The sequence below is a fragment of the Lissotriton helveticus genome, chromosome 5_1 (genome assembly GCF_964261635.1).
Source record: "Lissotriton helveticus chromosome 5_1, aLisHel1.1, whole genome shotgun sequence".
Classification (NCBI taxonomy): domain Eukaryota; kingdom Metazoa; phylum Chordata; class Amphibia; order Caudata; family Salamandridae; genus Lissotriton; species Lissotriton helveticus.
In genome coordinates, this window is record NC_136065.1 from 1,480,709,136 (window position 1) to 1,480,732,312 (window position 23,177).

The following is a 23,177-nucleotide window of genomic DNA, read 5'->3' on the forward strand; positions in this document are numbered from 1 at the left end:
TAAAACATCTATGACATGTTTTAGTTCTCCAATACATGCATTATTGGGGGGTGGGGAGTGACTCGACATCGGTGTGATGCCAGTGTAAAAGGTGTATCATTGGACTCTCCAGTTGGCGTGTGACCCATGTAATACCTATATCATTGTTAGGTGTCAACTGTCATGATGTGAGCCATGCATATGTATCTTGGGAATGGTGTACAACCAATGTGAAATGAATTATGAAGCGTGGGGACATTTTTATATGGGAGCTGACCAATCAGAAATGTATAATGGTGGATGTGATCAGCACCTAGAGACTGCTGACTGAATAGAGACCTTAAAAAGTGTAATTCCTCGAACACAGATGTGATGTGTGTATTGTTGTGTGTGTAATAAGGATGTATGACGTTACAACGCATACTTTTACCACGCCTACCGTTACCACGCAATTTTTACAACGCAGAATCCATTACAACGAAGTACCATTACCACGCATGTATTTACAACGCATATACTTTTACAACGCATACAATTACAACGTAAGTATTGGTAAGTATATAATATTTTTTAAAATTTAATTAAATTAAAATTAATGTAATTTAATTAAATTTAATTTAATTTAATTTAATTAATTAATTAATTAAATTTAATATTAATATAATTAAATATGAATATAATGTAATTTAATTTAATTTAATTAATTTAATTTAATTTAATCAATTTAATTTAATGTAATTTAAATGTAATTATATTTAACTTTTACCCTGTACCCTTTTACCCAAAAACCCAAAACTGACCCTGAACCCTAAAAATACCCATTTACCCAAAAACCCAAAACTGACCCTAAACCCTAAAAATACCCCTTTACCCAAAAACCCAAAACTGTCCCTAAACCCTAAAAATACCCCTTTACCCAAAAACCCAAAACTGACCCGTAACCCTAAAAATACCCCTTTACCCAAAAACTGAAAACTGACTCTGAACCCTAAAAATACCCCGTTACCCAAAAACTGAAAACTGACCCTGAACCCTAAAAATACCCCTTTACCCAAAAACTGAAAACTGACCCTGAACCCTAAAAATACCCCTTTACCCAAAAACTGAAAACTGACTCTGAACCCTAAAAATACCCCGTTACCCAAAAACTGAAAACTGACCCTGAACCCTAAAAATACCCCTTTACCCAAAAACTGAAAACTGACCCTGAACCCTAAAAATACCCCTTTACCCAAAAAACTGAAAACTGACCCTGAACCCTAAAAATACCCTTTTACCCAAAAACTGAAAACTGACCCTAAACCCTAAAAATACCCCTTTACCCAAAAACTGAAAACTTACCCTAAACCCTAAAAATACCCCTTTACCCAAAAACTGAAAACTGACCCTGAACCCTAAAAATACCCCTTTACCCAAAAACTGAAAACTGACCCTGAACCCTAAAAATACCCCTTTACCCAAAAAACTGAAAACTGACCCTGAACCCTAAAAATACCCCTTTACCCAAAAACCCAAATAATATTTTTAATAAAATAATATACTTACCAATACTTACGTTGTAATGGTATGCGTTGTAAAAGTACCTGCGTTGTAAATACATGCGTGGTAATGGTATGCGTTGTAATGGATCCTGCGTTGTAAAAAATGCGTGGTAATGGTAGGTCGTGGTAAAAGTTGCGTTGTAAAGGTTGTATACCGTGTAATAAGTTTCCTAAGCCGTGCTTGGACAGTTACCTAGCCCCAAGAGACCGTTTGGTGTATGTGCGCTATACAAGCTGAAGTAACATCATAACATAACATTGTGAGAGGAGCACTACCCTTAAGGTACCACTGTAATCTAGAAAATGAGTTATCTAAGGGGTGGACAACCATCAATATGTGTGTGAAACCAACTTGACAAGAATGCACTAGTAATTCAGCTTTATCACTGTTACTACATTTAAAATACGACATTAATATTAATGCCAGGGGGCTGGGGTGGAGTGTTTAGTAGGCTGCTGGCAAGCAGGGCAGATGACATGTCTTAGGGGTATCGATTCTTGAGAAGAGATGCATTTATTGACTAAACCGGTTCACCTGTTCATAGATTGCTGTACAGATTTTACAAAGGCAGTACTTAAAAAGAGTTTATCTGAATGAGTGAAGTGGCTTTAAAAGGCTTAAACAGAGGCGCAGAAAAGTGAAGTTTGGTGCGTGGTATCTGGCCATCACACTATAAAACATATAGCTGAATACATTTCACATTTACTAGTAGTTTACATAATTTAAAAGGACTTACATTTTTCATGTTGTGGTACATGTTGTGGATTGTGGCGGTTCTAACAGGTAGGTATCCCAGAGCCAGGAACGGACATTCAAGATATTTTTTAAACTCAGAAAGGGATTTGTAGCAATATGATAGTTGTTTTCTGATGGTCGCTGGCGATTCTCAAGAGTACTGTTGTGATACGTGTAATGTCCCTGATAGGGGTCTTTTGTCAATGAAGAAAGGAGACCCAGAGGGAGCTTGGGGCGAGCCGGTCCCCCCCTGGGTGTTTTCACGCAATGGAGCAGGCCACAGGTGCGGATAGGTGCAGGTAGTGTAGAGGGCGGATTCTAGAGGGAGGTTATAGCTAGGGGTGTTTTTGGGCGGGAAGACACTCGCGACGGTGGTCGTTAGGGTGTGGGAGTTTTTAGCTGACATATTATCCAGTCAGGTCACATAAGTGTTTATGAGGGTAGCTTTTTTCGGTCTTAGGCAGGTATTATGATGAGTAATGAGGAAATTTGCAAAGCAATAAGGGTCCTTTGTGAGGCGGGTAGGGAGGACTTACTGAAGCCGGGAGTCACAGGTGAAGCATGGGTGGGTTGGAGCGGCCGAAGAGGAAGGCGGCACGTGGCCTTGCGGTAGCGGTAGTTGCTTGTTTGTCTCGCCGGGCAAAGCAAAAAGTTTCCCTTTGACTGACTCAACAGTGAATATTTTGCCAGACAAAGAGAATGCACCTGAGGTGCCTTCAGGGCAGCTAACACTGTCTCCAGTCTCAGCATTGACTACGCAGAAGGAGAAGAGCGCAGCGCGAATTCAGCGTGCTGCCCCAGTCACTCGCCAGGGGCGTTCTGTGGGAGGTGCGGCGAGAGGGAAGGGAGGTGCCACTTGGGTGGAGCCGGCAACCCATCTACCTTGTGGAAAAGGGAGGCGGGCCAGGAGCGTGCCGCTAGGGAACTCGCAAAAAACACAGTTGATGGACAGAATGTAGAACAATGTCATACATTCACCCCAGTACAAGGATCTGGCCCTAAATCCATCGTTTTTTTGCACTCCACACCACCCTGGGTTAGACACTGGCTATATGCAAATCAGTTCTGTCCCTGTGCCTCATGGGAACAGTCCAGTCCGAACTACCAAGCCATGTCTTTCCCAGACTAGGGAACTCAAGCATCGAATGCTGAACTAGGCGGGCTCCACCCCTGCGGCGGTGCTTACGTTTTGTCTTGGCTGGCAGTGAAAATGTTTCCAATTCTCCCGGTCAGGCATATTTAATGCTGGCTAAACCGAGTGTTAAGTTTGTACGCTTGTCATTAGTGCCTGCAGTTCAGGTGTCTGGCGGGGAGGCAGGGGACCTGCCTGCAAGGGAATTATTCTCGGCACCACCTACATTGATTATGAGGCAGCCCACATGCTGTGGGAATGTTTTCATGCATTATAAGTCAAGTAACAGCGACATGGTTTCACAAGTACCAATTTTGGCCGAGCAGGAATTTTCTGTTGATGCATCTGTAGTGGATGGATGGTTTTCCGGCAAGGCAGCTGAACACCAATTGGTTTTTAGGCAAGGTTTACGGCCGTGTAATGAAGCCTTATTGGGTTAGCAAGTTCAGTACATGGGGGTGGATGGGCAAGGTGAACAGATCAATAAAGGGTGTGCTGTTACGATTGGTCGGCGCTCGGGCTCAACAGTGGAGACTCAAATTACTGGGGACCCTGTTAAAGAATCAAGTGGGCAGTTAGGACTGTGGGTATGGGTGGAACACACAAATAGGGTTTCAGCGGAGGGTAAGAGTAGTAAGTTGGTCAAGGAGGGGGGCTTGGGCATAGGGGAACAATTGGGTCAGAGCAACTTGAAAAGAAAGGCGTCATTTAAAAAGTTGGCGGAATTAGTTGGCACATGAGGATGGCCAACAGAGCACGAGGCGGCTCTAGTACTTTGGCCCGAAGAAAAGGGAAGATCTCAAGTGGGTTTTCCTTCATTTTCAGAACAGTTTAAACACGTTGGCACCTCAGTGGAGGTTATATGATGGTCGGGTGGGAGATGGGGGAAAAACCAGGTGTGAGTGAGACTTGTGTAAGCGGGTATGAAGAACAATTGGATATGATGATGATAGTGAGGAATTAGAGGAGGGTGAGTTGAGAGATGGGGACTGTGGGGACCATGACAAAGTGCAATTGCAAAGCGATGGGGATCAGAGGGATTTGTTGGGGCAAACCAGTGTTCTTCGTATATTGCAGACGTCAAGAGCGAACCGTGCAATTGAACAAGAAGAGACATAGACCAGACAACACAAAGACGATGTCAAGGAATTTCAAAGGCGCTCTTCACAATTGCCAAAAGGTAAGGCATTGCGGTGGGCAGCGTGGCAAAAATCTGATAATGTGCAGAAGATTTCAACAAGATCTATTGGTGTTGGTGGGGGTGAAACGGGTCATGATTTTGTCACTATCAAGCAAGGTGAAGTACAATCTGAGGTTGTTTAAAGAAAAGTTATGGGGAACATGCAAGAAGAAGGGAGCAGTAGTAAACAAACAAACAAAGGGGTTGAGGTTGCAGAAGATGATCAGTATGAGGAGGAGGAAGATAGAAATATTCATACAAAACTCCTGTATATGGGTATTTGCAATGCCCCTAGGTTCTCACTTATTGGAGAAGACTAAGAATAGAATATGGAGACATGAGTTTGTTGATGTTTTTAAACTATTTCATAGGGATATTCAGGTAAAAGAGAGCTCCAAGGAGAAAAAGTGGGAATTAGCTAAAAGACCTAGAGTTCCCAAAACAATAGAAAATTGGACATCTGCTTTCCTTAATTATGCGAGCATTTATTATGAACGTCATCAAGACAGAGCAGTATCTGTTAAAGTACATAGACATAATATGCAAGGCACAAATGCATTTTTTGTGGGTACACTTGGTTTAGTTATGACGAGGAGTTTAGAGCGAGGATTAGTAACTCAGGGCTCGAAAAATCCAAAAAATGGTACTAGTCCTGCAGGACTAGTACCTTAAACAATGTCCTCGACCTAACTGCAACCTACTTGACCTCCGTCTCTGAAAGCGGGGCAAATGTGACAAGATAACAAGATTTAAAGGCATCTTTATTGCTCATTAACTTTGTGAGCAATACAAATGCCTTTAAATCTTGTTATCTTGTCACATTTGCTCCGTTTTCACAGACAGAGGACAAAAGTTGGTTTGTTTTCCTACTCACCAGAAGTGAGTAGGAAAGTGAGTGAGTATGTCCTACTCACCAGAAGGGTGAGTAGGACATAAAAACAGCTCGACCGTGTTAAATTTAGCTCGACTATGCGAGCGGTCGAGTGGAATTTCCGAGCCCTGTATCTTTAACGATAAACCATGGGGTGACATAGACTCAGAATTATGGTTACAATGGATGTCTTCCTCTCACCCTCCAGCTACGACACATACAGCAAGTGGTTTACCGGTCACTTACGGGCCCTTTAAGTATCGCCCTGCCCAGTCTGGGGCGCGGTTATATGGGAGAGGACAGACACCAGTTGCAGGAGCGTGCTGGAATTTTAACAGAGGTTATTGCAACAGGCAATTCTGCCGTTACAAGCATGAGTGCTCACAATGTGGGGGAAAACACCCTCTCACCCAATGTTTCACGGGCTCAAAGTTTGGTGAGCAAGAGAGAGGGCAATGAGGGAGAGGTCAGTCATTTCAATTTACAGCAAAATGCCCATATCCAAATTAGACTTGAAGTATTGTCAAACTGGTTGAAGTTCTATCAAGACACAGAGGCGGCATCCAGACTGTTTGGGGGTTCAAGAGGGTTTTAAAATTGGTTATCAGGGGCCTAGACAGAAGCGTTGGTCAGACAACTTAAAATCTGCTAAATAGCTTCCGCAAGTAGTTCAGCAGAAGCTACACTCAGAAGTAGCAGCAGGTGGAATAGCTGGCCCGTTCTTACGGCGTCCCCTTGTTAATGTGATAATTTCTCCGCTGGGGGTTGTACCCAAGAAAGCTGTTGAGGAATGTCATCTAATACATAATTTATCGTGGCCAGAAGGCCTATTGGTAAATGATTTTATTTCCCAGTCGGATTCAAGTGTGTCTTATGCATCGGTGGATGATGCATTAAAATTGGTCAGGTCAGCTGGGAAAGCAGTGGAATTGGCAAACAGCTATATCTAGTCAGCATTTAGACTTCTGCCCATATATCCTTCTGATTTTGAATTATTAGGCATGCATTTCAATGGTTCATTTTCTGTGGATAAAGTACTCCCTATGGGTTGCTCAATATCCTGCGCCTCATTTGAGACATTTAGCACTTTTTTACAATGGTGCTTTACGTAGTTTAGTGGACACAATCTGGTTTGTCACTACTTAGATGCTGTCTTGTTCATAGGTGAAAGGAACACTGACCAATGCAGGAAGGCATTACAGAAATTTCAGGACATGGCTCAGGAGCTTGGCGTACCGGTGGCCTCAGATAATACTGAAGGTCCAAGCACAAAGTTGACTTTCCTGGGAATTGAAAGAGATACGGTGGACATGTTAGCCAGGCAACCGGTTGAGAAGGTCACAGAGATAAGGTCTTGTTTTCAGTAGTCGAGTAAAAGAAAGTGGAATTCAGAAAGGTACAGAGATTATTGGTTTACTTGAATTTTGGTGTAGAGTGGTCAGGGCGGGCAGAACTTTTTGTAGGCGTTTGTTCATGTCCGGTGCCTATCACCCTGAGCATAGAATAAGGATATCCACGGCTGTTAGGGCTGATCTACACATTTGGCTGAAGTTTCTTGTGTATTTTAATGGAGTATCTTTGTCGAAGAAGACATGATCTGGCAGATACAAATATTCTCGGATGCGTCAGGTGCAAAAGGTTTTGGTTTGTTTTGGGAAGGTTCTTGGTGCGCTGAAACTTGGCCTGAACAGTGGTCAAAGCAGGGACGCAGCATAGCCTTTCTAGCGTTCTTCCCATTGATTGTAGCATTGTTTGTCTGAGGGGACGAAGTCAGCAACAGATCAGTTCTTTTCAAAGTGGACAACATGGCTGTCGGTGATTTAATTATCAAATAGAAAGAGAAGGACCTGAGAGTTCTGCATCCCTTACGTGCTTTTATGCTCAAATGTTTACAACTTAACAATGTCTTTAAGGCTAGGCACATTCCTGGTACTAATAACAGTATAGCAGACGCTCTGTCAGTGGCAGAAATTTCGCAATCTGGCTCCAGAGGCGGACACCAACAAGAATCAGATCCCACAAAACGTTTGGGCCTGGGAGGATTGAGGATAGTTGAGCTTGTTGAAAAATCAATAGCCTCATCAACAAGAAGTTATCAGCAAGCATGGAAAGAATTCCTAAGTTATGGTAACATTGATGCTCAGCGTTTGATTGTAGTGGAAAGGGAACAACTCTTCTTAGGTTTCCTGCTGCATTTGATCTACAAGGGTTTATCACACACCACAATTGCAGGGAAATTAGATGGAATTGTGTGGTGGGGTCAGGATCCAGTGGAGGGAGTACTGATGAAGCAAGTTTTAAAAGGTCTAAGCAGGGAACAAAGTGTCAAAAAACGGTTAAGAGAACCAGTGACTTTTGATTTACAATAACAAATGTTATTAAAGTTGAATTTTTGTTGCCAAGAAGAATTTGAATTGTTCAAGTTTAGGTTATGCATGCTGTGGTTGTTTTTTGGTGCATTTAGGGCATCTGAGTTGTTGGGTTTAAGAAGTTAGTCTGGCATCCATAGTAATGAGATATTTCTGGAACAGCAAAGAATAAGGATCAGGTTGAGGGCATCCAAGATGGATCAGGGGAAAATGGGCATCTTTGAGCCAAAGTGGGGTGGTGGGTTGTTGCCCCGTGGAGGAATGGGAAAAGTTTCAAAGTTTAGGATTTTTCAAAGCAAGGGCCATATTTTGTCATGCAGATGGGAGAAGGATCAAGCAGAGTTATTCCCGCAGTATTGAAAAAGGCTATTAGCAGGTTTGGAAAAGATCCTATGTGTTTGGCACTCATTCATTCCGTATTGGGGCAGCTACGGAGGCTGCACGACTGGGTTGGTCATAGCCCGATATTCGCAGCATTGGAAGATGGAAATCAAAATGCTGTGAAAGATACGTTAGAAAATAATTGTATCTATATATTTCGTGTTACTAATATTTGTTTTTCTATTTAGGTTGTGTGCAAGGGCCAGTCTCTGAAAAAATGAACACTTGGATAGTGGGACATTCCTTCATAAAATGGGCAGCTATACACGCTGAACAGCAAATTTATGGCAGATCTCTTGGACTCCCAAGTAGCAGGCATGAGGTGGTATGGAGGGAGAAAGACGAAATGCTTTGGGGGGGCTTATTTAATACATTGACTGAAATGTGCTCGAAAAGGGGTTGTCCTGATATGTTAGTTATTCACTTAGGAGAAAATGATTTATTAAATTCATCGGGTCTGTCATTAATAAAACAAATGAAATTGGAGTTGGCTGTTATAAAGAATAACTGGGGAGGTACATGTATAATTTGGACTGAATTTTTTAACTGGTCAATATTGGAGGGGAGGGAGAAGCCAAGCAGCAATCAAAAAAGCAAGATGTAAATGTAGTTGAGCTTATATAGCGCACAGCTACCCGCAGTGGGTTTCCCGGCGCTTGCTTAGGGAACCCTTCCTGGTATTCCCCTGTGAGATAGCCGGGTATCTACAAGGTGAAAGTCAGGCATCCCGCCGCGAGGGGCCGTTGTGGAGATTAAGCAAGCTATTGCCCAGAGTCGCAGAGTGTGAACCCGTGAGTCGAGGAGGCACCGGGGCGAGAATTATCGAGTCCGTGGAATTTTTAGCCCAAGACCCTGCCGAGGCGGGGAATTGAATCCTGGTCCAAGACCGATCTCAGCTTCCGGGTCTGCTGCCTCTAACCCCTGAGCCACACTTCTCAACAGGGCAACAATAGTTTTCTGTGGCACTATGGGGATTACAGTACTGCCTAATGACAATATAAAAAGAACTGAGGGGCATCTATTTCGTGATGATGGAGTTTGTTTATCTCAAATGGGGATAGCATATTATTTATTGTAATTCAGAGGTTTGTTGCAAAACTATGGAAAGAAAATGTATGGTGCTCCAGCAAAATTATATAAAGATGCTTTGTTCATCGATATGGGGAAGGGACAGGAAAAATTGTCGGTTTTCCTGGCTGGCGGGTTTTTGGGGGGAAGGATGGACAGTCTGGAGTGGGCTTACTCATCCCTCGGGGGGGGGGGGACAGGACACAGGTAGAAAAATGATGGGGCTTGCAATTACATGAGTGCTGTTCTTTTGAGGATGCTCAATAACCATGGGGTTTTGTTCTTGAAACTATGTTGAGCTAAGTTGGAGATTTATTTATTTTAAGGTATTAGTATTTTGATTTGTTAATGTTGTTTACATATAAGTTATGAAATGGACCTGTCTTAACCAAGTGGCCTTTTTTGCTAAGACAAAGAAATAGTGGGCTGTGATTTATTGTGAGAGGGGGGGACCCAGGAGGAGCTTGGCACGAGTTGGTCTCCCCCTGGGTGTTTTCGCGCAATGGAGCAGGCCACAGGTGCGGATAGGTGGAGGTAGTGTAGAGGGTGGGTTCTAGAGAGAGGTTATATATAGGGGTGTTTTTGGGCGGGAAGATAATTGCGACTGTGGTCGTTAGGGTTGTGGGAGTTTTTAGCAGACCCGCCCTCTTTTTTGTCATTGTTGAATTTTTACAAAATAATTTTTATTAGTAGGCTTTTAGGAATTCCTGGAGTACATCTAACATTATGCCTCTAGAAGACAGATATAGGTTTTTATATGGCTTGTAGATGTTTTTTTTTGTGGGAGGGGTGGACAGTCTGGAGCGGGCTTTCCCATCCCTTGATGAGAGGGCGCGGAGGGCAGGACACAGGGGATGGGAAGAAAAATTATGGGGCTTGCAATGACATGAGTGCTGTTCTTTTGAGGATGTTCGATGACCATGAGGTTTTGTTCTTGAAGCTATGTTGAGTTAATTTGAGGATTTAGTTATTTAAAGGTATTAGTATTTTGATTTGTTAAAGCTGTTTATATAAAAGTTATGAAATGCACCTGTCTTAATAAAATGGCCTTTTTTGCTAAGACAAAGAAGTAGTGGGCTGTGATTTATTGTGCGAGTCAACGATAATGAAGAGACGAGGAACCCAGGATGCCGAGCCCTTTATGATGAAAAATCAAGTTCAGATTGGATGGACAATAATTATGACAAATACCTAAATGCTAAAAATGATGATGATCCCATACTCTAATCCCTTAACCATAAACCTTTAAATATAAATTTTAAAACCTTAGCCCTATTGCTCGCAATTATCATGCCCTGTTTCTAAACACAGTTATTTTTTGTTCGTCAGTATTTTATTTTTTAAAGTTTTATATAGCACAAACTAGACCCGAGAAATCGGGTATTAGAGCGCTTTACATGAGCACAAGTTTCGATACAGAGGGGCACATTCATTTTTTGTTAGGCACAGGAAAATTAAGTGATTTGCCCGAAATCACAGGATGTTGAGCATTATTGCAGAGACTCAAACCCAGTTCTCCAGCTTCGAGGTCGACCGCTCTAGCCATAAGGATACATCCTCATTATTACCCGATGTGAAAATGATCATTAACACTTTTCATGTTTTAGTCCCTTTGTGGGTTACAAGAATTTGGTTTCTCCATTTTCATTTAATGTCACCTGAAAATGCTAATACTTTTGACAGATAAGAAATCACAGTGTGCTTGTCATTTAACATTTAATCTCTATAATAGAAGTTATAATTTGAACAGGACATTTCTGGGCTATATTAGCATTGTAAGCATTTTATCAGTCCGTTAAAATGCTTAGAATGTTTTGATATCGAAATAATTTGGAAAAAATCACTGGACTGGGAATGTTTTCACAAAATGTAAAATTCCCAGAAATGATTTGTACTTTTTAACAGAAACAATAAAAGTGATGATAATTATATCAAGTGTTTTATTTGCAAAAACAACCTGTTGGCAGCTATGGTCACTTCTATTCATGTGTCTGTACAATGTCCTTGGTGTGCCAGTTTCCATTTTGAGAACGTAGTAGAGATGTACTCAAAGTGACCAATGGCATTTTGGATAGATGGGTGAGAGTAGGGGACCCATTATATGATCCCTCTACCCTTTTATCACTTAACCCAAACATGCATCTGCCATGGCTACGTTTGAGTCGATAAGTCACTCCTAGGTTAACATCTACCACATCTTGATGCTCCTCTCCAGCTTACAATAGATGATCCTGCTCACTTTTGGGTCAGAGAAAGAACATCTCATTGCACCCATGAGATAGATTCTTCCATTATGTATCAAGTAAGTGCTCAGTTCAGTGATGATTTCTGATTAGTTATTGAAAATGCCAAATTTTATGGAACACTTACTGTGTTTTTTTTAGCGATAACGGGGCTCGGATGCAGATTGATGGTGATTTGGCCATGCTCAAACAATTTAGACATTGGGGGAAGGTAATAGCTTCTTCTAAAGAGCTCAGCTGTCTCAACACACTAGTCCACATTTTCTTCCACAATAGGTGTTACATTTATTTATGGTTTTCTACACCCTAAACCTGTGCATGCGCATTTTTGACACAAAGGGGAATCAAAGTTCTGCAAGTGCAATACAGCCATATAACTGCACGCTAAATACGGAGCTTTGCTTTACAGATTTAAAAGTTGGTGTCCTTCTATCGCTATGCTAGTTAAGCGCTAAAATAGTAATGCCTGCAACTTGCAATATATTTTTGCGTTTTACATCCAAATGGGACTTTAAGATGATTTTCGGATGAAGGGTGCCTGACTTTAAAATGGCGACCGAGTAAGACATCGATTACCGATCATAACGAGAGGCGTCCGACTGTCACACTGCGGAAGTACAGAGCCCTAAAGAATATTGCAGCACTGATAAAAAAGATAAATGCGCGTCCAATGCCTCAAAATCCGGAATGTAGGAGCGGAGACAGTATAAAGACTTGTTCCTTGTTACTCCATGTCCCCACCACTAATCTTCTGCGTTCATCACCTTCAGTTCACTTGTCGCTCGATGTCCTTATCTCCATTGCTGCCTGACCTTAATGAGGACGACCTGCAACTGAGAGACAGTGACAAAACCACCTATTCCAAGGCAATCCACCCTAATGAGATCTCCAGTTCAGACATTAACCCCCCACCAACACCTTAACTGATACTTTTGATGGCACTTTTGACGATGCCTCCTGGTCGGAAACCAGAACTTGTCTTTATTTTCCACGGTGCCCGAGCAACCTTGGCTGATGCCCGGTGGAGCTGTCTCTTGCAGCTGAAGAGGAGTTTGGCTCTGGTTCACCCCTTGGCCGGCACCTACCCAGCCGGACATCGGACATTGTTCTCCTCGCCTCCGTGTTGTGTTTACAATTTGCATTCCTTACCTCTGTTCGTCTTCTCCCCTCTACCTTTCCACCCCCCATAAGACGGGTGTACGCGTTAATAAGAAACTGATGTCACCATGTAACAATGTTTCTGATGCAATGTCCTATCTCATGTAAAGCGCTCTAATACCATGGAGTCTAGCCAGTGCTTTATAAAACTCTTCAAACTTTCCCTCTTTCATTCTTTGTCTTCCTCCCGGCTCCTATCCTCCCTCACCTGAATCTCTCCCCTTGCCTCATTTATAACGCATGCAACTGTGCCCCAGCTACTGGTCTCTATGCTCTGTAAATTTGTATCTTGTAACTATTGTTAGCCATGTGCCCTTTACCTAAGCTCTCCCTCTCTTCTTGTTGGGGAGGGATCCAGCATTTATTCCCTGGAGTCTCAGAGACCCTCTGAGAGAGTCCACAGCGTCAAGGGAGTTCACACACAGCAGAGTTGTGGGGATGACGCCCCTTGCCAAAGCACTCCCTTTCCCCTTGTTGGGGAGGGATCCAGTATTTATGCCCTGGAGTCTCAGTGACCCCTCTAAGAGATCCCACAGCGTATAGGGAGCCACACACAGCGGAGGTGTGGGAACAACACCTTTTCCACTGGGATCACTGCACACTGGACGTTGGACACTTTTTCCGAGTCTCCCGGTTAAATTGCCTTCTCCCTCCGCTACCTCTTTCCCTTTTTCATTCTTGGTCTCCCTCTCCTGCTCCTATCCTCTCTCCCCAGAATCTCTCCCCTTGCCTGCTTTTTCCCTTAAGTATTAGTTTTTAACGCATGCAACTGCGCTCCAGCAACTGGTATCTATGCTCTGAAAATGTGTATCTTGCAATGTTGTAACTTGTAATTATGCTATGAAACAATGCTTGTCCTCATGTAAAGCGCACTGATACCTCCGGGTCTAGCAAGCGCTATATAAAACGTTTCAAATAAATAAATAAAATGTTAATAACATAATATTCAGATTGCTTATGTATGTTGTCCTAATGGTGTCTTTGTATCTTCATTCCTCTTAACTTGTAGCTCAAATTCATGACTCACTAGATAAGTATGTGCTGTTGCAGGTACCATGGTACCATGCATTAATCTTGTGATGCTAAACAAAGCAGTTGAAGGAGTTTCTGGCAAATACAGCATCTAGTCTTAAGGTCCTGGGTGATGTCTCACACACTTGGCCATGAATGGATCACCCTATCTCCATAAACCTGTGTCTCCTGAATTAAGGTTGTAGGCATTTAGAAGTAGACTTTGCCATCATGAAGCTCGGGCTGTGTTATTTGAAGACCGGGATAACCACTAGAGATCTGCAAGGAGTCGCTAAAGGCCTTTAAACCTATCCTGTAGCTCCACGAGAGGCTTGTATACTTTGATGCACACTCCATAATAAAAGGATTCCAAATGTTTTTGCGGGCGCTTGCATGGTCAAGGAAATTTTGCTCTTGCTGCCCTTTTTAATGTATATAAATGGACTTGTGGTTTGTGCCATATTGCACCACTTGAGTACCCACGCAAAAGCTTAGTAAATATATCACATAGTATTGCGTTTGTAGTGAACTGTAAATGGCAAATATTACTATTTCCCATCCCAGTGGTACTCAAATATGGTCATAACTCTAAGTGAAGGTCATGAAGACTGGAAGAGAATGGACACAAAGTGATAGCCATGAAGAGCTGGAGATCATGTAAACAAGCCTCACATAAGATCTTCCACCCTAACGAAAACCTTCTCCCTGCAGTCACCAAGATTGTACATGTTCTTTTCCTTTTCACTTACATATCGTCCATTTGGGATCTCCAACATCTGCCTCCATTGTTGTAAAATCTGCATCCTGTTTTGACTTACTACAGCAGACCTGTTTTGAGGCTCCTCTTTGATCAGGACTTTCATATATTTCCTGCTTCGAAGCTTCCTTGTTTGTTGTTGGATCAATACTATATTTTGAATATGGATACTACTACTACGTGCCCCGTGCACTAACGCTTCAATTCACTACTCCGTTAGAATTGATTTTGCTTCTTTTTTGTTGGGCTTCAGAAGATGAAAAATCAATGACCAGGGTTTCTTTTGAAAGAATGGAGAGAGGGATACCAGGCAGGTAAGTGAGGATCATACACTCACAGCGTTATCTCCCCCCACACGTCACTCGGCTTAGGCCATAACCAATGCCCTAGTCATGAGTAAAATCAACCATTACAACAGGCTCCTGGTAAAAATACATCGGTGCGGGGGCATAGCTTCAGGGGTGGGGCTGTTTGGGTTGTTACAACTCCCTAATAAATATTTTATTTTTCTGATGAATAGTTAGGTACAGATGCTTTCAATCGGGTATGGTGAGTTGTCTCTCGGATTCCACCTGGGATTTTTTGCATGCACACACTGACAAAAACACACACACACACACACTCTCACTCTCATCTCTCTTTCGAAAGTCCTATTTTTTTTCCATTGTTTTACAAAATATTGTGTTTCTCTTACTTACTATTCATACCAATTCGCATTTCTCTCCCTGTCTACTGCCCTTTACGCCTCTCTCATACGTCCTGCTTGTCTTACATTGTATTCAACATTATATGCAAGCGTGATTGTCGGGACATCTGAGGGTCAGACCCCACCCACCCCCCCATACCAACGTCAAGCTACGCACCTGATTGGTGTGTATCTAAACACTCGGTGAAAGTCATCAGCTCTGTTAGAGGCACCTTCTTCAACCTCCAGGCATGATGGATATCTGCCTAAACTTGTACACTTTACAAATATCTGATCTTCCACCTCTCATGTATTCTCCATGGTATGTCCCTTTTCCCTGTACCATCGAAAGAAACCTGTGTTTTATAAACCTCAACTCAGCTCCCCTAACCGCTACCCCTTGTGCAGTGATTCCATTCCTCCACTGCAAACTGGTTCCAGGTGTGCTGGGTGTTGTTTCAGCTTCCCCAATCTCCAATAGCGCCCTGAAGGTTCATCTACTCCATTCTGCGCTTCACAGTTTCTGTTGGATAGAGTACCTAAGCTCATCCCTCGTACTCCTTAACCCCTGAACACTATAAACCTGTAACCTGTGGAAGAGGTGTGGCGCAGCGGCCAGGATGCCTGACTATGGACCATGGGGTTCACGGTTCAATCCCCGGCACCGGCGGCAGGTCAGCCCAGCACCATGTGACTCTGGGCAATCGCTTGCTTAATCTTCCCGAGGGCCCCCAGCGCCGGAAACCACTTTGGAGGTAGCTGTGCGCTTTACAAATTCATGGTTATGTATAATGCGTATATATTACACGTTTGGGTTTTTGATGAAGGACAACCAGGAAAAACAAACACAATGCAATCTGTCATTTGTTGCGCCTATACAGTGCTTATGGTACATATGCTTAAACATAATGACTCAAACCCCTTTCTCCTCAGTTAATTTCGCTTCTCAGTGCCCGATTTGTATTTATACATTTTCAATAGTTCACGATTTGTAAATATGGGAAAAAAAGCTCCTTAAGAGACATGTAAAAACTTTCTGATAACTCTTAATACCACAATATTACTATTGGCACAGTACACATTTAGTTGACAACGTCTTTTTGATTCGTTTGGGTGCCATTTTTAAGCTGCAAACATTTTTGGATATATTGTAAATAGTTTGTATGCATCAGAGCCAGTGGCGGTGCGTTCATTAGGGCACTGGGGCGTTGACCCACAAGCCACGCCCGTAGCTCCCTCGGCGGCTCTGTCTGAACTGACAATGCATGTCAGTCAGCATGATGCCAGACCGCCCACCCCCTTCGGGGTGGGCAGTCAGGCATCATGCTGTCTGACATGCATTGTTGGACCTGGGGGTGGCAGTGATCTAAACCCAACATATGCACAAGTGCATATGTTGGGTTTAAGTCGGAGAATTTTTCCGACCAGCCCAGTCATGCGCACTAGTGTTTGCTCTGGCTGGCGGCTGCACATTAGGAGAGCGAGGGTTGATCAGCGCCGCAACCCTCGGTCTCCTAATGGGCGGCAGGGCGGCGAGTAAGCCAATCCTGGCGCTGCTGAAGCAGCGTCAGTATTGGCTGAGAGAGGTTGCCAGTGACGCGGCTGTTCCTGTTCACAAGTTAAAGACCCCGGCCCAGGAGCAGAGGCAGCGTGGACCCGGTCAAGTAAGTTTTTATTTTATTTTATTTTTTAAACTCCCCCGGCCCCACCCCCTGCGAGTATTGCGATCCGCGACTACATTGACTGTCTGCGCCCACATGTTTTTTGTCTACGCTGATAAAAGTGCTGTCTCCGGAGGCATAAAAGATACCCAGCCCTTCTGATACTGATGTTTTCACGCACACAAGCCATGCTTCTTCGTCATTTGATTTGCTACATGATGCTTGACACTGGCTGCTTTCTCCGTACCGTAAACAACTTTATCTTTAGTGCAGTGATACTGGTGATTTGAGGTGTTTGTCAGCGAAGATTCACACATTTCTTCGTGTACTTTGCCAAGAGATGAGCTAGTCAGTTAAAGTCGGACCTAATCAGTGACAAATTAGGGATATTTTCGAGGAAGTGGGTGTTCTAGTCTCTTGTTTCTTTTTAAACTGGTAATCAATATTTGTAGGTTGTAATGTTGGTAAATTGATTATTTAGGCATTATGAAAATAATATTCTTATTACTGTCTTCCGAGATAGAAGCCACCTTCAATTTTACGTTGTGTATTCACGCCTCATGCTCTTCAGACTCTTTCTGAAACCTGCAAGCATATCACGAGAAACACGGGTTGTTCCAACCTAATGCAAGAACAGTTATATTTTATGATAATTTTTTATCATGATCGCAGAATGTGCCCAGCGCTCCCAGATCCAGAGGCTAAGGTTGGAGATTTGACCGAGCTGTGTAATGGTAATTTGATAGGTGCATTTCTCAGTTGGCCAGGGGTGATTGATTGGCATCACCGGTTCCCACACTTTATGGTGGGAGCCTTGAGATTATAACTCCAGGCTTTCTCACATATTTATACATGAAGGCCTCAAACTGCTGATCTGTGCCCATGAATGGACACAGCAGTTTTTAAGCATAGGTAGTTTGAGTTCATCTGTCTCAAGATAATATCTTTTTTGCTTCGGAGTTAGAGAGTGGAACCACTAAATATGTCTGTATTTTTGTTGGCTAATTTGTAGCTGAAACAAAAGTGTGTGTGTGTGTGTGTGTCTGTCTTGCACAATGGCATCTGCTTGCACTGTACCTTGCCGTTGGTGAAGCTTTGTCTGCTGCTGTGCTCCCTGTTAGTAAATCTAGGTAAAGCCCTTCGAGTTTACAGAAGCCAGACCTATTGACTTTGTTGCCATTCTTTACCATGCAGTTGTGGCCATTCTTGTTTTGCATCTCAGCATCCCTGTGTTTTTCTGGTGGTTTTCATGGACTCTGTAATCTATGGTTGGAAAGCAGTAGTGCATCTGGAGGCCCAACGGGCGATGGTTGAACTGAAGCCCTCCGGGGCTGCAGGCAGGGAGGGGACAGGAGGGGGAGGGAGGGAGCCTATACTTCGCTGTATCCCTCACAGCTTCCTTAAGCATGGTCTTCATCACCATACTTACCTTATCACATGAAACTACCATTTTGCACTAACTTCCACCACCATACTGTGTCTTTTCTGTTGCAGCAGCCTTTAGCATGTTTTACCTTTACCTTACTGTTCGTTATTCCTCTCCACTACCTTTAGCATAGTCTTCCACCACCTGGAGCTTTGAGGGGCAGAGAAGGAGCTACCTGGGGCTTAAGCTCCATTTGAATCGTATGACGGTCTGCCTCGCTTGATATGCTCCCTTGGCATAGGGCACTCATCCTGAACTTTTATGCCTCACCACTTTCAAATGTCACCATCTGCCACTGATCCTCTGAACAGTAGTGAAAAGAATTAGCAAATTTGGGGTTCATGCAGTGGTTAATATATGTCGGTAGGTACCGGTGCCTCAACTTTTCTTTTCGTAGACCAGGACCCTGAAGTTCCTCCCACAGGCAAAGGTCCAAAGCAGTGGTTAACTTGTGCCAGAGACTCCAATGGCACTTCTTTTAGGCAACCGTGACTCTTTAAATCCCTCCCACGGATGTTGGTCCAAAATCCGTTAAACACGTTTCTTCCTGGGTAGCCAGCTGTCTGTCCCAGTCCTCCCGCCTTGCATTCGAAGCGGTGGGACACTGTTTCTGCTGCAACTCTTGCGGGAAAGGATCTGGCGCGCGGATTATCGAGACGCCGACTGGGGGTTCTATAACTTGACCCTGACAGGTTACTGCCTTTAATTAATTGGAAACTGTGAGTCACACTGAGGATTTAGAAGCCTGACCAAATAACGGTGCAGGACGTGCACGTTATATTACCTAAGGTGAACATTATATCTTGAATAGAGATTTCGAAATAGCTGGCAAGAAATAGTTTGATAAATCGATAAGAGAAAAAATCTTTGATCTTGGACCTATCCCGCTCATCAATCACCCGCATTGAGGGAACTGATCTGTATCCCATTTCGATATTGTGATTTGGAAGACAAATACGGCTGATGACATTCATTGCGCCCTGAAGAAGTTCCGCTTGACGGAACGAAACGCGTTGGCTGGCACTTTAAATGGACTATTAAAGGAACCTTGAACTTTTTTGCATTCACGAATACAGCGTCTTTTATTTTGAAACATTCTTGATTCTAGACTTTGTTACCAACACATGGTGGAGATCTAAAATTTGTTGGCGGTGCTTTTCAAAGTTTGGTACAACATTGATTTTTCCCAAGGATTTGGGATATACTCTCAGGGCAGGGAGTATTTGAAAATTGCACGCTATTTGAAAGACTAAGTATATATAAATATTGGTGATATTTGAGTTGGTGCTTTGAAGGTGTAAAAGTGGTCCACTGCCCATATCGTTTTGTGTAAAAAACTGTTTCTGCTGCAGCCTGTAGGTGACACGGTGACACAGGTCACATCATGTCACTTGGGCGTGTCACCTTCACTGCTTCAGCTTTCCTGGGGTGGGGAATTAGCAGTGCACAGAGGGCCTTTGTTCAGTACTTCAAGTGCTGCAACAGTCAATGCTGAATTCCAGCCGCTGGTTGCCGTTGGGGCCCACCTGCACTTATTTTTAGGGACAGGCACACATTTTTCATCATCGGTCATTTACCGATAATAAGAGAAGGAAAAAAACACAATGCGGAAAGACGGAGTAAGAGAAAGACGGTAAACCCGCCACAAAGAGAGATATCAGGATTCCGCAAGATTGAAGTAAAGGGATTAAAGAAGCATGAGGTGGTTTAAGACACGGATCTAGCTACCAGCATCGGTTTCGGCGCACCGACCTTTAATTGTGGCCTCTGAGTAGAGCTCCTTGCACCGGCTCTTTCTTGATCAAATTAAGCACTGTCTGCAGTCAATGGAGCATGACGTCGTGTCTAGGACGCACATTCGCCCGCCTGAGCACGTGCTCTGGCCTCCATGCTGGGCTGACTGTGACCGTGTCACCCTTGAGGCCTAGAGGTTTAGTCTCACTGACCTCACTGTGGCAGAGACGACACTAACGCCTGCTCACTTCAAGAGGCAGGTGTGAATGGGGAAACTGGACACCTAACTTTATTGAAATGTATTTGTTATTTTACCAGCAGGTTTAACAGTGTGTAATGACTAGCGCCTATCACTCAATTGATGTCTCTCATGTAGTGCAGTAAACTCAGACAACACGTTCTCCTGCATACTAAGGACTGGTCTTTAACGCTCACCTCTTTCTCAGTTGTCCATGCAGAGCAGTGCTTTGGTTTTCCACCCACTCCACCAAGGACAACCACCACCTGTTTTTCGGGGAGGTTGAGTGGATTTACATGCCATGGTGATAGCTCTTTTAGCCTGTAGCAGAGCGAGGTCGAGGAATCTGTTGCCAGCTTTGTCCAGTTGTTGGTGAGAAAACAGCAAGCAGGCCCTCAGTGATGAGATACACTGTCTTTAAACAGGTGAGCTGGGTGCAAATAGGGACAGTGTGCCCTATTACAATGAATGCACTGATTTCAGGACAGCCGTGAACTTGCACTGCCCTTGGGGCAGCACATTCAGTGAAATATGGAGTGGCTGCTTTTCAAAGCTGCTCTGTGTTGTTAAGTGCAGGCGGCAACCCGCCTTTATTTTGGAGAGAGGAGAAAGATCCCCTTGCAGGCAGGTGGGCTGCCATTAGGGTGGCAGTGACAGCGTGACACCTTTTTTTGTTACGCACTCTCAGTGCGCCTCCTAAGGCCATTATTGCCTCTGGGACTGCCTCCATAATAGGACATGGGCGCAGAGACAATGTGGTTTCCTCGTTTGCATGGGCCACGCTCCCATGCAAATGAGGGAGCGCGCTCTCGTGACAGCGCTGGTGCTACATGTGCACCAGCGCTAACAGTATTACAGAAGGAGATGCTCAAGCATCTGGGGCCCCTTCTATAATGCCACAGTGCCCTCAGGGCCCAAAAAGTGGGCACAAACTTCTGTTGCGCCCCCGTGGCACAATCTGTTGTATGGTGCCATGTGTGCAAAGGTCTTCTCTACCTAGTGTCTGAGGGAGGGCGCTTCCATCTAGAATAGAGCTACTGCAGACCATCTCCACAACATGTGACAATATCCTATATCCTGCGTCTGCCAACAAGCATTGGGGGACAGTGTGATGTTGTTATATTGGTTGCATCTCCACGGATGTGGAGTATCCCATGGCACTGGTATGATGACCTCTTACTCCGTTTAAACTCAAAATGTGAATAAATAAACTCAAGCCAAATGTTTCACTAGCATTGATTTATTCTTTATACATTATCTTTCGTTCTAGATTTAACCTCATTTGTACTTTAGGCACTACATATCCCAACATGCATTTCACTGGTCCCAATGCGTTTCGGCCGTTCAGGTCTACATCTGGGGACAGTTAATGAATGTGTTTAGCCGCGTCTCGAAATCCAAATCGCGTGTAGCGTACCGTCAGCTGGTGCGTTCCAAGTTTAAATCAAGAACGAAAGATAATGTATAAAGAATAAATCAATGCCAGTGAAACATTTGGCTTGAGTTTATTTATTCACATTGTTCCTATTAGAGGCATATGTTATGATAGTTTGCTTATGGATAATACCCCATTTGGATTACAGCACGCACTGAATATTATATTTAAACATGCAATTCAAAACCTCTTGATAATAAGTCTCGCCTAGACCCAGGTGACGTGCTTTGGGCAACTGAAAAAGAAAATAATCTGGTGCAACTCCCTAGGAGTTACCAACATTCCTGGGTTTTTGTAGCAGATTAAGTGGAATTGAGTTAAAATGCAATAACTTGATTACATTTTTCAAAGTTTGCTTAAGGGGAGAACCTCCTTACAAATTATAGGCACCCTTGCTTAAAAGTAGCTTCGATAAAGTCTAAGCAGGTAGCAGACTGTGCCATGGCAGTGAGGAACGTGGGCGGTGCCAGTGGTGAAGTAGAAGGAGCCAGAGGTGGAAGTGCCATTACTAATGGGAAAGTGGAGCATCTTCCTAAGAAAAAGTTTGGACACCTGCATTTATGTTTTTTACACATTAAACGCTGACACTGCTACCTTGTCTCACACGCACGGACACACACAAACCAAGACAAAATGGTCAGAGGAGCATGGAACTTAAGCACTCAATGGGCAGCTCTAGTAAATGGGTGTCAATGGAAAAACGCAGGCACAATGCGATGCACAAGCATTGCTGTGCGGGGTTGTGTAAGGCAGGTAGGGTACGGTGTAACTCCCCACTGGCTTGTACTTTTGCCTTCTCCTCAGACCAGGGTTAAATTGGGATTAAAAATCGGCCCGGGCACACTGAAAAAAAGTGGCCCACATTTGCGTATTGTCTTTTTGAGAAACACTGCTTTGGCGATTTTTTTTTTTTTTAAAAGGGGAGGGGGGTTTTAAAAAAAATGCACGGATCAGTTTACACTAGTGAAACACACCTGAAAACAATAGAGGCCACTTTTGCTCAGGCCCCCTGCCCCTTCTCAATATACATGCATTAATTGACCAGCCCAGTGATAGAAAGGGAGTGACACCTCTGCGGTTGATAAAGGGAGGTAATGGATGCCCCTTTACCTCTAGAAAGGCCACTCAGGCACCCACTGGGCCCCTGGCAGCATCGAACAATGCAGAAGCCGCTGAAATTGCCCCCCCCCCCCAGGCTGCTCCAAAAAGCAGTCCACAGCTGGGGTTCGGATACCGGCCCCTCAGGCACTGCCCGTGTGCCCACGTTACCAATCTGACGCTGCCTCAGACATATTGATTGTGGGACCAGGTTACACTCTTCTGCATGTGGGTGACGCTTGCGCACACCAATGCACTCGTCATGCACACGCGCAACCAGCAAAAATGTGGAGGGCATGAGCTTAGTGCACTTATTTATGTTCACCGAAAGCTGTGCACATGAACGTTCAAATGTATTTTTTTGATGTGTGTGTGGTCATAAAATAGGTTTCGTAAATCGGACTCGTCGTGCCAAGTACAAGTGGAGCTCATAATGGGCTGGAGCCTGGGGAGAGGATGTGGTCTCATGACTAG

The 23,177-nt window shown here is 43.8% G+C and overlaps 1 long non-coding RNA gene across 2 annotated transcripts in view; it reads left to right on the top strand.

Moving 5' to 3' along the window:
* Positions 1–13,056, top strand: part of LOC144755494 (uncharacterized) — a 30,431-nt gene extending 17,375 nt beyond the window's left edge. For both annotated transcript variants that reach the window (XR_013594908.1, XR_013594907.1), the window contains 2 exons: positions 4,466–4,568; positions 8,378–13,056. This is a non-coding gene — a long non-coding RNA (uncharacterized LOC144755494). The remainder of the gene's footprint in view (positions 1–4,465; positions 4,569–8,377) is intronic.
* Positions 13,057–23,177: the final 10,121 nt, after the last annotated feature.